This window comes from Dendrobates tinctorius, unplaced genomic scaffold (genome assembly GCF_039654945.1).
Source record: "Dendrobates tinctorius isolate UK_male_01 unplaced genomic scaffold, ASM3965494v1 ptg000022l, whole genome shotgun sequence".
NCBI lineage: Eukaryota > Metazoa > Chordata > Amphibia > Anura > Dendrobatidae > Dendrobates > Dendrobates tinctorius.
Genome location: NW_027361690.1, coordinates 94,741,493 through 94,758,265, shown reverse-complemented (window position 1 = coordinate 94,758,265; position 16,773 = coordinate 94,741,493). Strand labels below are relative to the sequence as shown.

The following is a 16,773-nucleotide window of genomic DNA, read 5'->3' as shown; positions in this document are numbered from 1 at the left end:
ACATCTGCATGGAGCAGGCACAGGAGCTGAACTCGCTCCACTACGCTGCGATTTCCGGATTCTGGTGATGACGGCAGCTGGGGCTTTATTAAAGGCCCACAGTCTGCCTTATTTTTACGAGTTTTTTTTTTTCTTGAAGAAAGATAATTTATGTCCTTAGTGTGAAAAAGCCAGCTTGTCGTACCTGCTTTATAATGCCGGAGCTCTGAACAGGCATCACTTTCAAAGCCGACCAGTAATAAACATGAATGGTGAGAGGAATCCAGCTCGGCAGGTGAAGTTTTAACCTCCTTAACGCATCATTAAAACCTCTTTACATGACTGTAGTCCATAGAACATCGACCCGTTTCTAGTGCGTTCTGCATTTTTACTCATGAATATTAGGCACATTTTGATTTATCAGTGCTACAACAGGCCGGTGTCCTATTTTTAGTTCATTTACACCAATAATTATACCCAGAAATAACTTGCACAGCTTGTATAAGGCCTCACATTCTAAATAAAATACATATCAAACCCCAAAGGAAAGTAGCATGTTCACTCTGTGCTCAAAAGTATGGTCATTTCCTTATGTTGTATACATAACACGTAAATGCTATTTCCATACATGAGGAAAAATTGTCTGTTTCTGCCTTTTCAAAATCATTTTCTCAAGGCATTTATTGGAAAACACCTTGGTTTACAAACTTGCTATCTGAGCATGGGGGATGGATATTTGCTAGACTTCCAGTTCAAAATCTTTATTCTCAGGAACTGATTCATTAAGTCTGGCATATCAATAGTGATCGCAGCATTTGGAAGGTTGAGAGGGGGAGTCATCCCCCTCTCACCTGTTCAAGAACACCATGAGGTGATCATGTTCACATGATGGTTATGGCAGCTGGAGGTCAAATAATGACAACCTGGTCTTCAGCTAAGATGGCCTGTTAGACCATGCCAGGAGCAGGATTTAAAAGTCGTTCAGTGTAACACTGACATGTCTAATGCATTAGAGCAGTAATCGGACTAATAAGCTATAGTAAGTAAAAATTTGGATAAATACAAAAACCCCCACACAAAAGAAATAACAAAAAAAATGATGCCGGTAAATGCATATTTTTGCAATTAAATATTTGTTAGTGTTGACTCCAGAATGACCCAATCTATAAAACTGTCCTTGACTCCCCACGTATGTTCCAAAAATGCCATTTTTATTCCTCCCGCGTTGTATGTAAATATGCTCCAGGCCATAGAAAGCAATGACATATGCTGGTGCGTGCCTAATATTGTTTTGCCCACTGCTGGACAAAGCATACTGCACACACGAGGCCATCTGAATGCGCAGGCGCCAAAACTCTACGAACGCAGAAATTCCCCGAAAGGAATGCGTAGAGCAAGCCAGGAGGGGGGGAGAGACGGACAATAAGCAACGCCCATCGGATCGGACCGAGCATATTTACATACATACATTGCGGGAGGAATAAAAACGGTTTAATACGTTGGAAGTCAAGGGGTATCAAAAGTACTTGTGTAATGCATAGGTAACACTAAATTTTAATAATTTTTACCTGGTAGCCCAAAAAACTGCTGACTGGTTCCCTTTAATGCCTTCAGTGCATATCATTAAAAAAAAAAATCTACCTATGCTTTCATCAAACCACCAAAAAAAAGAATAAAATGTGATCAAAAAGTCGAATGTAAAAAATGATCACTGAAAATGTCATCTCGTCCTATAAAAATAAAAGCCCCAACTCTGCTTTCAGCAGAAAAATATACAGCTGTCAGAATGTCAATGCAAAAGCATTTTTCTATAAAATTGTTTGTGTAAGAGGTAAACAAACGAATGTGTGGTATTGCTGTAATCGTACTGACTAGAAGAATAAACCCATATCGCTTTTACCATACTGAATGGCATTAAAAAAATTGATTCTGCCTACCAAAACTTGACATGAAATGGAAAACGATCAAAAAAATTTCAAGAGTACCGATAAAAACTTCAACTCAACCTGCAAAAAAAACAAGCCCTTTTGTGACTGTCAGCAGAAAAATTGTATTTCTCAAAATATGGTGATGCAACCAACATTTCTGTTAATTAAAACAAAGTTTGTTTGTAAAAATTGAAATCTGGAATTGCTGTAATCGTACAGAACCAAGGAATAAATTGGTCTTCTCACACAGCACAAAAAATGTGAAAAAAAAAAAAAGTTCCGTTTTTTGACCTGCTGTTGACTTGTTCATCCCAAAGCTCACAGTAAAGTTTATCCTGCACTCTACACGGAGCTCTTATATTGGAGTTTACATGCAAGCCTCGGAAATACGTGATTTGGACAATTCCTGATGGGGCTATGAGGCTGATGGAGTCACTTTAGAGACTGTGGCCTGTGATTTGGGGGTGTCCTTTTTAAGAGCACATAAACAGCATGATTGTCCAATTTTGTGCGCCTCTAAAAAGATCACTGAACTGAAGCCAGGCAGCATCCAATGTATCTACATTGAAACCCCAATGTAAGTGCTCAGGGTAGAGCACATCATAAACGTGAACAAAAATGTTCTCAATAAAAAGCAATACAATCAACAAGAAAAAAACCCCACTCATGTCCACCATCTGTTACGAGAAATAGAGGGAGTTTTCATGTGTTACCAGAAGCACCATGGCTCCCACCTCGATAGAAATATAGTGAAGTCTTTGCTTCCAAATGCCTCCTCCCCCCCCCCCCTTCTGAACTCCACTGTGCCTAAACCGCAGTTAGTGTCCACATGTTTCAGTACTGTAGCATGGAAAGCTCACTTCACAGATGAATGTCTCCAGAAGCACAAGCTGGGCACAATGTATTTGCATTACAATTTATATATACTGTAGCATATTTGCAATTTCCCCTCTGCCACATTCCCAGTTTCTGGAAATTGCCCATTGAGTTAAAATCACTACACCTGTAGATGAATTCCCAGAGGGGTGTAATTTCCAAAATGGGGACACTTGAGGGAGGATTCTTTTGTTCTGGCACTTTGGGGATCTGTATATGGAGTCAGCAAACTATTTCCCTTTTGTGAAAATGTAAAATCTGTGGCTAAAACTACATTTTAGTGGTAAGAATGTACCGTAATTATTTTTTTCTCTATCGCCTTATTGGGGGACACAGAAACCATGGGTGTATGCTGCTGCCACTAGGAGGCTGACACTATGCAAATAAAAAAGTTAGCTCCTCCTCCGCAGTGTACACCCCACCGACAGGAAGTAGGATGCTCAGTTTAGCTTAGTGTCAGTAGGAGGTGGACACGGGTCTTTTACTAGACCCTTATCTACCTCAATGTGCGTCATTTTCTTTCAGGTTCCCGGAGGGATACAGTGTGAACAGTCACTACTGTACTCCCACACAGAGACTATGAGTACGGCGTGTACTGCCACCCCGTATCCTCATATGTCTGGACGGCAGGACCCCAAAATCCCTAACACAGGCGCGTGTTTAGGTGATCCCACAAGAGAGAGAATACCTGGTCCTGCCTACGTCTCCCACCCACTCGCCCACCAGAGCCTGTCGGTCGAGGAGACACGGACGTCCCGCAACATGGATTCTGGACGTCCGATTTTCGTGATTGAGGAGGTACTTTCCCTCTTTTCTCCCCAGTCACTGAAGAGGTGAAGAAAACGGGATAAGAAGGAGAAAGAAAGAAGAAAAAAAAAAAATAAAAACCAACCCTTTATTCAAAGAGATAGTAGTTTGGGCGGCTGGCGCAGTTCATACCCTTCCGACTGGTTTCAGGGGCCTCAGCACTGCCTTGCAGATCCTTTGGGGAAGAGAGGGGGTTTAGGCACACAGAGGCTTCCTGTTCTTTGTGCCCCGTACAGCCTGTCTAAGCGGCGTCATGGCACTTTGTTTCTGCCACTTTTAGCACCCTGGCGCCACTGTGGGGACCCGTTTGGCACTATTGTATGTCCTCCGCGGTCTCCCGCTCCGGCGGCCGCCGGCTGTAATCTAGGTCCCGGCTTCATTTTGGGCCTAGTGGAAGCGCTGACTCCGCCCCCCCTTCCTCTCGGCTTCGGGCGGGCCTTTTCCCACCCGTTTCTGCTCTCGCTTCTTCCTGTGTGGCGTCAGGCTCCGCCCACTATCCTCAGACTGTGGACTGGAGCCGCCGCCATATTGCTCCTCCGGGCCCCGCGTTTAGCTGAGAGTGGGCTTCCCGGTCTCTGGCCGCCGTCACAGCGCGCACGTTTTGCCCTGCGTATTCTGGCAGACGCCATTTTCCGGCTGTGGTACAGTGGAGCCGCATCCAGCTATGGGACCTGCCTGTCTCTCTCTCCAGCCATGAAGTCTCATACAGGACATCTGCTGTAAGTAGCTGCACTGCAGACTGATTCCCCCCCCCCCCCCTCCTCTGCTCTCCTGTCCCCTAACCTTCTGGCAGCGCTTAGTGGGATTGTTCTCATGTCTAACTCTAGGCCACTTCGTTCTCCTCCTATTCCTCCACTGTGGTCCTCTCCCACCGTCCAGGAGCCCCCAGTTGACCCGGTCGTACAGTCTCTGGAGCCGTACAGTCACTAACTTGAAGGTTTTTCTGGAGCCGTACGGTCTCTGAAGTAACTGTACTCTAGAGCTGTACAGTCACTGACGTAATAGTACTCAAATTACTGGCATAATTGTAATCTTCTGCCACGCAGTTTCTAGTGCATCAGTATGTCGGAGATCTGATTTTGTCACACGGTTGTTGTGTTTTTCGGCCATTACGGATTGGTGCCCTGATTTTCAGCAGAGCAAGTCTCAGCCATTGCTTCACATAAAGACGTTGGGGTCCTGTCATAGCAACTCCATATCTACGGCTCACGGGCACTCTCCCTTCAATTTTCTGCAGCCCCCTTCGGACGCTGGATTCATACTGCTATAAGCAGAACAGGGTGCTGCTTCTTTCTCTTCACGTCTCCAGTATTTGGGCCGGACTTCTAGCTGAATAGAAGTCCGTGTTATCCGGCAATTGTCTGCTGTGGCTCAGTGGATAGAGAAGCTGACCACAACTCGCTGTTCCAGAAGTTGGAACCGTGGCGCACAACAGAGAGTAGTGTTTAGTCTCTTTCTGATCCCAGACCTACTGTTCTACAGTCATAAGAATTGACTGGTCAGAATCTACTTTACTACAGACTTCGTGGCACGGCTTACTACGCGTGAAGCCATTATTCTGCCTAATGTCGTCAGGTATCCAGACCTAGACCGCAACACAGAAGCCGTTACTCTGCCTAATGTCGTCAGGTACCCAGTCCTATACCGCAATACAGAAGCCATTATTCTGCCTTATGCCGTCAGGTACCCAGACCTAGACTGAATCACAGAAGCCGTTATTCTGCCTAATGCCGTCAGGTACCCAGACCTAGACCGCATCACAGAAGCCGTTATTCTGCCTAATGCCGCCAGGTTTTCAGACCTAGACCGCAGCCAGAAGCAGTTATTCGGCCTAATGCCATCAGGTATTCCGGCCTAGACCGCAACACATAAGCCTTTATTCTGCCTAATGTCGTCAGGTAGCTAGGCCTAGACTGCCCCGGCAGATAGGCTATATCCGCTATCCAGGCTTCAGACGCGGCGGGCGTGAGTAAGCAGGAGCCGAGATCCCGCGGCGGCATCACCTACCAGGTACAGTAGTTCAAACGGTTGTATTACTGTGGAGACGCGTCTGGGGTTGACTGCTTCAGTGGTACTGGTGTTCTGTACCGTATTCAGGTGAGTCAGACACTCTCGCCTTCAGGTTCTTCGTGTTCTATTGCAGCAGTACTCTATCCCTTATTGAGCACGTGAATAGTCCTCTATCAGACATGTTTAGTCAATACACGCCGTCTCTCTGGTAACTCAAACGTACCCGAGGCCATCAACTATACCGATCCGGCTATACTGTCCCGTTTTCTGGTGAGTCAGAAGCGTCCTCTCTCACGTTCCTCACGGTCTTTTGCAGCCTTTACCTAAGCTCCCGTCTAAAAGCCACTTGAGGTGAGGTGCCGGCATTTATTGCTCATAGCAGGCTACAGCCGCGGTTACAAGTCGCTTTCAGGTGAGTCAAAGACACCTCTCGGCTACATAGTTCATTGTCAATAACATCTGTGGTTTAACAGTTGAACGTAACCACTACCATGTCCAAACAGAACGGATCTCTGTCCCACAGTGCGGATCTTGGTAGCAACATATCTGGATACTCCACCTTCAGGTGGGTCAGACTTTCTCGGGTCAGGTACTGATGGTCGCAGTTTTACTGCGGCATGTTCTGTACCCTAAGTGTGAGTTGCACCACAGGAGTTTTTGCCAGAAGCTATCTTTACTGCCGGTGTAGTCCGCCTATCTTTAATGTTTGGCAAATAGTAGTTTATAAGTTCTAGCCTGCTTTAGGGGACTTCGAGCAACAAAACTACCATACGCTCCTTATCTGTCGAAACTTACCTATTCTTTCTTACAGACGCCGAGTAAAGCCTTCAGCAGCTCAGACATGGGTCTTCTGACCGTGACCGGGAAAAAGTATCCCACCTCACAGGAGTGGGATCTAACTCTGCGCAAGCATCGACCGGGGTAAAAAGCTGTTCCAGTCCTGGATCCAAGAATGAGTCTGGTGATAACGCGTTTCTTCCTTCGGCTAGTATTGTATCTTTTCACTGTTATCCTCAGGCGCGTTTTGTCTTAGACTTAGGCTAGCAGGTCTACACACCGTAATCCCCTCCCTGCTCCAGAGGGTCCAGGATGGTTTCGGTCGTTTACATCGTCATACAAATTGACCTGCCTTTCGTCAGCCTAGTTGTCTTCTGGTGTCTATTTGATCTACCTAGAGCCAACTTTTCTTACAATTATCATACTCCATGTTTTGCTTGAACTTTCCTTACTCGACTAATCACTTTTCTAAGTCCAACTACACTATTTTTGTCCATATCCACACTCATCCCGGGGTGCTGGATTTATCTCCCTTTGCATCTCCGTCATCCAGTAGTCTCCGTTCTACCTCCTTAGTGGAGCAATCAGTTGTCTCTTTATAGCCATCCTGAGCCTACATCGCGGCGATGAGATCCAGATTATCCCCTGGTTCTATTCAGTACGTTTTCAGTGTTTGGCTCTTTCGCAGGTTCTCAGTGGCCTGTTCTCAGGCCTCGTCATTTTCTCACAGAACGGCCTTCAGCCGTTTCCAAGCAAGAGGGGCGCCTTAGTATATCTCTACTTCTGCGACTACGAACCCTACGGTTCCAAGTCTCCCACTACTACGGTCCTTCCTGTCCCAGAAGTGCATCCCTCAGAGATTCCACGGCAAATTCACACAGTAGTTGGCAAGGTCAACCTTGAAACCATCCGCCGCTTTATAGTGTCCTGTCTTAGTCTCCACTCGTGTAGCAAAGTTCTATAGACACGTGGCCTAGCTTGCTCATCAGAGCATTCTTGCTGGGGACCAGTCAGAAGATTTGATCGTCCTCACTGTCCAAAAAATTCCACTTGCATGGAAACATGGGTTTTCGCCTCATCGTTCCCTTCTAGGGGTTCATTTGGCTTTCGATCTCACGAGCGAAATTATCTCCAAACAAGTCCCTCACCAGCTTCCCGTTTCTTCCGGGTAGCTCCAATCGCTTAATTATTGGGGAGGTCACCGGAAGGACAAGCGCTTTCCTTCCTCAGGCTGAACCTCGTTGTACTTCAGCGCTTTTTCCTCAGCGTGCCTTTCCGGGATCTAGGATGGAGACCATCCTTTTTCTCAGGTGGAAATTTTTCTTCGTTCAGCATTTGCCTCCTGCAAATCGCATGATTTTTCCATGAAGCTCTTATCCAGGTCCTGATTTCTTCAGGGCTTTGGAGATATCTGCTTTTGCAACGTACGGGTTCATTTTCCTTTTCAGTTGGTAGCCTTCCCTTTCAGGCTCTCCACCACTCCTAGGGCGCCTCAGACTCTATAGCAGCTGTGGTACACTTCCTGTAGGTCAAGGGTCCACTCTACATCTCTCTAAATTCTCTCTCTTTCATCCGCCTCGAATTTTCCCTTCGTGGCGTGCTCTCATCAGGCTACCTGGCCACAGCAACGGTACTTATCAAGCTCGGGCTTGAGGTATAGAGGTCCTCTGTCCTTCAGGTCAGCGTCTGCTCGCGGATTCTGGTCGACATTAGTAGGGTTGCCGGCCCAGGAGGGACTGCGTTCTTTTCAGTACGACGCACACTACCCGGGCAGTGCGTGTCCTCCTGGCGGTACTTTTTGGGCCTTCGTCTGGCTCCTCTGCAGTACGATCATTGGTCCTCCACAGGTCCATAAGGTTTCTCACAACCCATGCCTAGCTTCGGCAAGTGCCGGTCGGGGTAAAGAAGACCTCGCAGGTGACCTTGCAGGTGACGAGGGTGACTCCCTCGTCCTGATAGGGTTACTTGCTGTTCCCTCCCCTTGAGGACTGCTTTGGGACGTCCCATGGTTTCTGTGTCCCCCAATAAGGCGATAGAGAAAACAGTATTTTTTGTTGCTTACCGTAAAATCTGTTTCTCTGAGCCTTCATTGGGGGACACAGCACCCTCCCAAGTTGAACAGCACCGTTTACTGTATAATATTGTTACAGTATGGATTTGTGTTTTCTGTTTTTATCTCGTTACAGATTGCTTCTCCTACTGCTTTCTCACTAACTGAGCATCCTACTTCCTGTCAGTGGGGTGTACACTGCGGAGGAGGAGCTAACTTTTTTATTTGCATAGTGTCAGCCTCCTAGTGGCAGCAGCATACACCCATGGTTTCTGTGTCCCCCAATGAAGGCTCAGAGAAACAGATTTTACGGTAAGCAACAAAAAATCCTGTTTTCTTCACCATCCAGTGCTATAATTAAATTTTCATGTCTGTGTTTATAAAGTTCTGTAAATAACCTGTGGGTCTTAGATGTTCCCCACACATTCTTTGAGGGGTGTAATTTCCAAAATGTAGTCAATGGTGGGGGTTTCTCCTATTTTGGAACATTAGGGGCTCTACAGATGTGACCTGGCGACCGCAATCTATTCCAGTCAAAAGTGCCCTCCAAAATTTAAAACTGTAGTTGCTGATCATATACAGCTCTGGCAAAAATTAAGACACCACTGCAAAATTTTCAGTTTGTCTGATTTTTCTCTTTTATAGGTATATTTTTGTGTAAAATGTAAGTTGCTCTTTTATTCTATAAACTACTGACATGTCTTTAAATTTCCAGGCACTAAATTTTGTATTATCAGATAATGAGAAATGTTCAAAAGAACAAAAAATGCAGTGCTTGCAGACCTCAAATAATGCTAAGAAAACAAGTTCATAATCATTTAGAAACAACAATACTAATGTTTTAACTCAGGAAGAGTTCAGAAGTCAATATTTTGTGGAATAACCATGATTTTTAATCACAGTTTTCATGTGTCTTGGCATGCTTGCCACCAGTCTTTCACACTTCTTTTGAGTGACCTTATGCCAATCCTGGTACAACAATTTAAGCAGTTCTTTTTTTGTTTGATGGCCTGTGACTATCCATCTTCCTCTTGATTACATTCCAGAGGTTTTCAATGGGGTTCAGGTCTGGAGATTGGGCTGGCCACGACGGATTTGATGTGGTGATCCTTCATCTACACATTGATTGACCTAGCTGTGTGGCATGGCGCATTGTCCTGCTGGAAAAACCAGTCCTCAGAGTTGGGGAACATTACCTGATCCAAATCAACTGTTTTTCCAGGATAACCTTGGATGTTGCTTGATTCACACGTCCTTCACAAAGATTAACCTGCCCAATTCCAGCCTTGCTGGAGCATCCCCAGATCATCATTGATCCTCCACCAAATTTCACAGTGGGTGCAAGACACTGGGGCTTGAACGTCTCTCCAGGTCTCTGGCTAACCATTAGACGACCAGGTGTTGGGCAAAGCTGAAAATTAGACTCATCAGAGAAGATTACCTTACTCCAGTCCTCTATAGTCCAGTCCTTATGGTCTTTGGCAAGCTTCAGCCTGGCTCTCCTTTGATTCTCATTGATGGGCTTTTTTCCAGCTTTACATGACTTGAGCCCTGCCTGTAGGAGCCTATTATGAACTGTTCTGGCCGTGCAATTCACCCCAGCTGCCATTTGCCATTCCTTTTGTAGGTCACTTGATGTCATCTTGCAGTTGCTGAGTGATATTTGAATAAGATGACGGTCATCCCAGTCAGTGAAGGGTAGTTTTCGCCCTCTGCCGGTCTGTAGCTTTGTTGTCCCTAATGTCTTGTGCTTGACCTTGTTGTAATGGACTGACGTCTTAGAAAATTTAAGGATGGAGGCAACATGACGCTCACTGTCCCTCTGCTAGTAAAGCCAGAATTGAGCCCTTCTTTTCCTCACTCAAGACTTTTCTTTTCAACTCCTTTAACATGGTTAAAGTTATTTTTCTCCTACGCCTCATTGGGGGACACAGACAGTGGGTGTTATGCTGCTGCCACTAGGAGGACACTAAGTAAACCAGAAAAAAAAGTTAGCTCCTCCCCTGCAGTATACACCCTCTAGCTGGCTTGGATTTTTCCAGTTCTTTGCTTAGTGTCTGTAGGTGGCACCTCGGTCTGGTTTTTAGCTTATTTTTGAATATTCTGTAAATTTTTATTTTTTTTTAATTAACTGAGTGAAGGGGGCGACTTACTTTCTACGGCCCGCTCTCCCCCGAACCACCAACAGGCAAGCACGTGGAGTAACCCTTCACGTACACTTTCCTGCGACGAATGGGGGTGATTCCTCTGACGATGGTGCCCTTACGGTACTCCACGGATACGAGGGCTAGCTCAAAAGGAACGAAGCACAGGAGTGCATGGAGGACTTGAGCAGCGCTTTCCGACGCCCTGAATCAGCCCCACAGCTCTCCATCCCCCTACCACAGGGTGGATTGATTGAGCAGTACCCCTTTAAGACCTCCAGCTCTGCTGCATCGCCCGGAGGATGAGACCCTGCAGCTGGAAGAACGTGGAGCACGACCTACCTGAGCTCAGGAATCGAGGTATGGGGTCAGGTCCTTGCCCCCGGGAGAAGCGCTGACTTGGCGTCAGCGGTGCCCCATCGAGGTCCCCCCCCCCCACTCTCGGCGCTCGGGTAGGCCAGAAATTTAGCCCCCGGCTTTTCCGGCCTGCTAGGCCGCAATTTGGCACTGCCCACTAGCGCCGCCCTCTCCCCGCCCCCGACGCCTACCAAGGGTAGGCCAACAATTTAGTCCCCGGCCTACTAGGCCGCAATTTGACTAGCAGTGCCTGCGCTAATGTCGCCGCCCCCTCTTGGTGCGCCTCACCTCTTACGAGACACGCAATTCTAATCTCGGGGGCCATGTCCTTTTCCATCAGCGGCCGTTAACCCCTTCAGGAGCGCTAGGCCTGCTCTGGACAGCCGGATACCGGGTGACACCACAGGACCACCGCTATTCCTCCCGGGGGACACAGGACCGTGGGTAAGCTGCATCTGCTCTCAGATTAAAGCTTAACCCCTTCCCGGCACATTCTCTGCTGCTGCAGACACTCTGCTGTTAACCCTTTCAGGAGCGCTATGCCTCAATCTAAGGAGGCTAAACAGGCGGTAATTAAGCACACTGCCTTTTTATACTGTGTACCATTTGCAAGTCTGCATTACCCAGTGGACAGACTAATCCGTTATACACAGACTGACCTGGCCTGCGCTCCAACGCCTCGCCGCGCTGCTGACGGGCCTCCTGCGCTTAGTACCCCTGAGGGGGCCGCGTCCCTCTCAGAGTCGGTGAAGTCTGACCCAGACTATATTCTCCCTCTGTGAGGACTCTAAGTCAGAACCACCAGCAAGGGCCATCTTTCAAGGGAGGGTCAGGTCTCTGGAAAGCTGACCCATGACGCGTCCAGTCACGTTCGCGCCTCCTGTCTCTTGCCTTTTTCTGAGGTTCACAGCGAGCACGACTCTGAATTTGAATCTGATTCGTCAGCCCCTCAGAATCCCACATCTGATCAGGAGTCGCTTAATTCTCTTATAGATTCAGTCAACAGGATTCTGAAGTTGGATGAGGAAAATATTCCTGCTCCAGCACACGCTATCTCATTTAACAAAAACCAAGTGTGTGCGCATAGGTTGTTTACCAGCCATCCAGAAACATAGGGACCGGCCACATAAATGGTTCTCAGGGCAACAGTCTACTCAGACTAAATACCCTATTGATACAGACCTAATGAAGGGATTGGTTACAGTCCCCTCCGGTGGACCCGCCTGTATAGCGTCTTGCTTTTAAAATGCTCATCTGTTTGAGGGTTCCTCAGTCAGAAACCCCTCCGATCGTCAAATTGACTATCTTGCCTTCTTTCGTGGCAATTTGGGTCTCTAAGGCAATGGCTGCTTGGGCAGAAGCCTTAATTACTTCCCTCCAGGGCACCATTCTTCCTCTGGAGGTGACCACTGTCGCCAGGCAGATAATTCACGCAGCAGACTTTGTAGTAGACGCTTCTGAACTGCGCGGTTCAAACTGCCGCTAATGCGACCTCCATTACAGAGGAGCCCTATGGCTCCGCGGCTGGCGGGCAGATGCCACATCTAAAAGAGTATTGTCTTTTCTCCCCTTTCAAACGGGTCGTCCTTTTGGAGAGAAACTGAACCAGCTCTTTTCTGATACTACCGGACGGAAAAGTAAAATCCTTCCTCAACACAAGGGCTGTTCGGCCGTTTCGCAACCAACAGCAGACGCGTCTTCGATCTTCTCGCAACAGTTCTGGTTGGTCCTCCTCTACCTTCTCTTCCAGATCAGGTCGGTCTCCGTGAAGAGATAGGGGCTCCCAGGTCTCATATAGACCTAACCGCTCTTGGAAACCCAGGTCTAGGGCTTCTGGATTTAGGGGAGCCAGATCTCATAGATCTACCCAATGACTTGTTGCGGTTTTCGGTAGACACCGACAAAGTTGGCGGCCGCCTACTTTCCTTCAGCCACACTTACCTCACAGTTGCCCACGACAAGTGGGTCAGGTAGCTGGTGTCCTCCGGATACAAGATAGAATTTTCTCCCCCCCAACTCGTTTTTTTCCTTTCCTATCCCCCAAGGAAAAGACGAGCCTTCCTTCGGGCTGTTCAGGCTATGATAAGGGACGGAGACATCATTCCGGGCCCTCATCACGAGAGGTTCATAGGTTTTTATTCAAACCTTTTTTTGTGGTTCCCAAAAAGGACGGGATGATCCAACTCATTCTGGATCCCAAACTGTTAAATCAGTTTGTCAAAGTATGGCGACTCCGAATAGAATCCCTCCGGTCAGTTGTCTCTTCCATGGAAAAAGGAAAAGTTCCTAGCATCCTTCGACTTCAAGGACGCTTACTTTCACATTCCGGATCTGCCCGCCTCACCAGCAGTTCCTGCATTTTTTTGCAATTCACGAGCAACGCTTCCAGTTCGGTGCCTTGCCCGTCGGACTCGCCAACGTCCCCAGGGTCTTTACTAAGGTCATGGCGGCTATCATGGTCATTCTCCACTAGCAGGGAGTGGCGGTGTTACCGTATCCGGACGACCTGCTCATCAGGGGCGTCCCTTCCAGCCTGCGAGGAATCAGTGGACTTATCAGTAATACTTTCTCGCCTGGGCTGGAACATAAATTTCGAAAAGTCTTTCCCAAAACCGGCTCAGCAGATGTCCTTTTTTAGGAATGATCTTGGACACTTCCTGCGAGTTGGTCATTCTCCCTCCAGAAAGGCCCCAAGCCTTACTACAGGCAGCGCGGACTCTCTATCCACCGGTTTTTCACTGTGTTCATTTCAGCATGGGAGTTCTCGGAAAGATGGTGGCAGCGATGGATGCAGTTCCATTTGCACAGTTCCACCTCTGTTCCTTACAACATGCGTTGCTGTTAGCTTGGAACAAGAACCCGTTCTCCCTGGATCGTCGGATCCTTCTGTCCCTGCGGGTCAGGCAAGCCCTCAGGTGGTGGACATGGAGGTTCTCCCTGAATCACGGGAAGTCTTTTCTCCCAGTAAAATGGTTGGTAGTAACCACCGACGCAAATCTTCTCAACTGGGGTGCGGTCTTTTGTCTCACACGGCACAAGGGTCGCTCGTTGACCTGAGAGTCACGTCTCCCCATCAATATTTTGGAAAAACGAGCAATCAGATTAGCTCTACGGAATTTCCACCATCTCCTCCCAGATCACCCCATCAGGATCCAATCCAACAACGCCACGGCTGTAGCGTATATTAACCGCCAGGAAGGTATCCGTAGCAGGATGGCCATGCATGAAGTGAGTCACATCCTCCATTGGGCCGAGTAAAAAAATTGGACCGCAGATTTTCTCAGTCGCCAAGGCTTCGCCTCAGGAGAGTGGTCTCTTCATTCGGAAGTCTTTCAGCAGATTTGCCATTGTTGAGGGACGGATGTGGATTTCATGGCCTCAAGGCTAAACAACAAGGTTCCTCTGTTCATTGCCCGATCGCGCGATCCATGCGCCATCGGAGCGGACGACCTAGTTCTGCCATGGCACCGGTTCCTGTTTCCGTACATCTCTTTCCTTGCTTCCGAGGGTCATCAAGAAGATCAGAGCGGAGGGAGTAAAAAAGTGATCCTAGTCGTGCCAGAGTGGCCACGCCGAGCATGGTATGCAGAACTAATACAACTGGTCGCCGATGTCTCCTGGCGACTTCCAGATTGCATGGATCTACTTTCGCAGGGCCCGAGTTTCCACCAGAACTCCGGGGTCCTGTCTTTGACGGCATGGCCGTTGAATCCTGGTTTTTTACCACAGGCTCAAGTCTCTCATGACGTGATTTCCACCATGATTAGTGCTAGGAAGCCTGTGTCCATGCGCATCTATCACCGCGCCTGGCAAAACCTTCTTTTCGCGGTGCAAGGATCATGGTCTGATCTGGTGTTTTTTCATTCCAGCCATATTGGAATTCCTTCAGTCTGAATTAAAATCAAGCTTCGTGCTTAGCTCGCTCAAGGGGCAAATTTCGGCCTTGTCAGTACTTTTCCAACGCATAATTGCCACCAAACTTCAGGTCAAGATGTTCATTCTGGGAGTTTCCCATGTGGTGCCTCCTTATAGAAGGCCATTGGGATCATGGGTCCTTAACCTGGTTCTTGGGGCCTTACAGGAGGCTCCTTTCGAACCGCTGCAGGATGTGTCATTGTCTGTCCTCTCTTGGAAGGTCTTCTACTGGCAATTACGTCAATCAAGCAAGTTTCGGAATGGGCAGCCCTGTCCTGCCGTTCTCCGTTCCCGAATTTTCATCAGGAAAAGGTAGTTCTCAGGACGTCCCCGTCCTTCCTGCCCAAGGTCATCTCTTTCCATCTCGACGAGGAAATTGTTTTGCCTTCCTTTTTGTTCGGCACCAGCCCATCACATTCAGAAGGCCCTCCACACACTGGATGTGGTTAGGGCGCTGAGACGGTATATCTCGCGGACAGTTCCCTTCCATAAGTCAGATGCCATGTTCATGCTTCCAGAGGGGCATAGGAAGGGTCTAGCCGCGTCAAAAGCACGCTAGCCAAGTGGATTTGCTTGGCGATTCATGAATCCTACTATGTCAGGAACGCGCCTGTCCCAGCGAGGATTAAGGTGCTCTCTACCCGGTCAGTGGGCGCCTCTTCGGCCTTTCGGCATCAAGCCTCGACAGAACAGGTCTGCAAGGCTGCGACTTGGTCCAGTCTGCATACTTTTTACAAAACATTACCAAATTCATTCTCAGGCCTGTTCACAAGGCTGTGACTAGGTCCAGCCTGCATACATTTACAAACATTGCCTAATTCATTCTCAGGCCTCTGCGGATGCAGCTCTCGGCAGACGCAGCTGGGAATCGGCAGTACCTCAGTGGTACATGGGGGTATTAGCAGATGTATGCTCCCCACCCAGGGACTGCTTTAGGACATCCCACTGTCTGTGTCCCCCAATGAGGCGCAGGAGAAATAGGGATTTTTGTGTACTCAACGTAAAATTCTTTACTCCAAGCCAATCATTGGGGGACACAGCACCCACCCTGTTTAGCTTATTGGCTCACTGTAGGATTCTTAGGTTTTGACAAAGTTATGGTTATTGTTGACTGTTTATGCTCCTACTGCTTTTTTCACCAAACTGAAGAAATCCCAGCCAGCGAGAGGGTGTATACTGCAGGGGAGGAGCTAACTTTTTTTTTTTTTCTGGTTTACTTACTGTCCTCCTAGTGGCAGCAGCATAACACCCACTGTCTCTGTGTCCTCCAATGATTGGCTCGGAGAAAAGGATTTTACGGTGAATACACAAAAATCCCTATTTTCATTTCTATTACTTTTGGGATATTACTAGCACTTGTTTTGCCATCCAGCTTGTCCTATTGCAAGAGGATTGTGAACACCACAGCAGGTTTTTTTTTATACTTTTCGTTAAATAAGATTTGGTCCAGGTGATCACCTAATCAGAAGCACATTAAGTAGAATGCGGTGCACTCTGGTTGGAATTCAACTGACACTGGAATGGAATGGCTGTCAGACATGTAGAGAAGCTGATTTTTATAAAACTGCAGTGGTCTCTTAATTTTTGCCAGAGTTGTATGGAGTATCATCCTACTCAGGACAAATTACACAACAAATTGTGCGGTCCATTTTCTTGTTACCCTTGTGAAAATGAAAAATTTGGAATACACTTTCTCGCCTGGGTTGGAAGATAAACTTCGAAAAGTCTTCTCCAGGATTTCCTTTTGGGAATGATCTTGGACACCTCCCGCAGGTTGGTCATTCTCCCTCCAGAAAAGGCCCAAGCCTTACAAAAGGGATCACGAAGTCTTTCCCGACCAGTTCCTCACTCCTTACGTTTCAGCATCGGGATTCTCGGTAAGATGGTAGCAGTGATAGAAGCTGTCCCATGCGCACAGTTCCATCTGTGC

At 47.7% G+C, this 16,773-nt stretch overlaps 1 protein-coding gene across 2 annotated transcripts in view; it reads left to right on the top strand.

The window, feature by feature from the left end:
- The window catches only part of MORF4L1 (mortality factor 4 like 1), a 101,689-nt gene that overhangs the window by 66,350 nt on the left and 18,566 nt on the right, over positions 1 to 16,773 (top strand). The gene's annotated exons all lie outside the window — the stretch shown is intronic.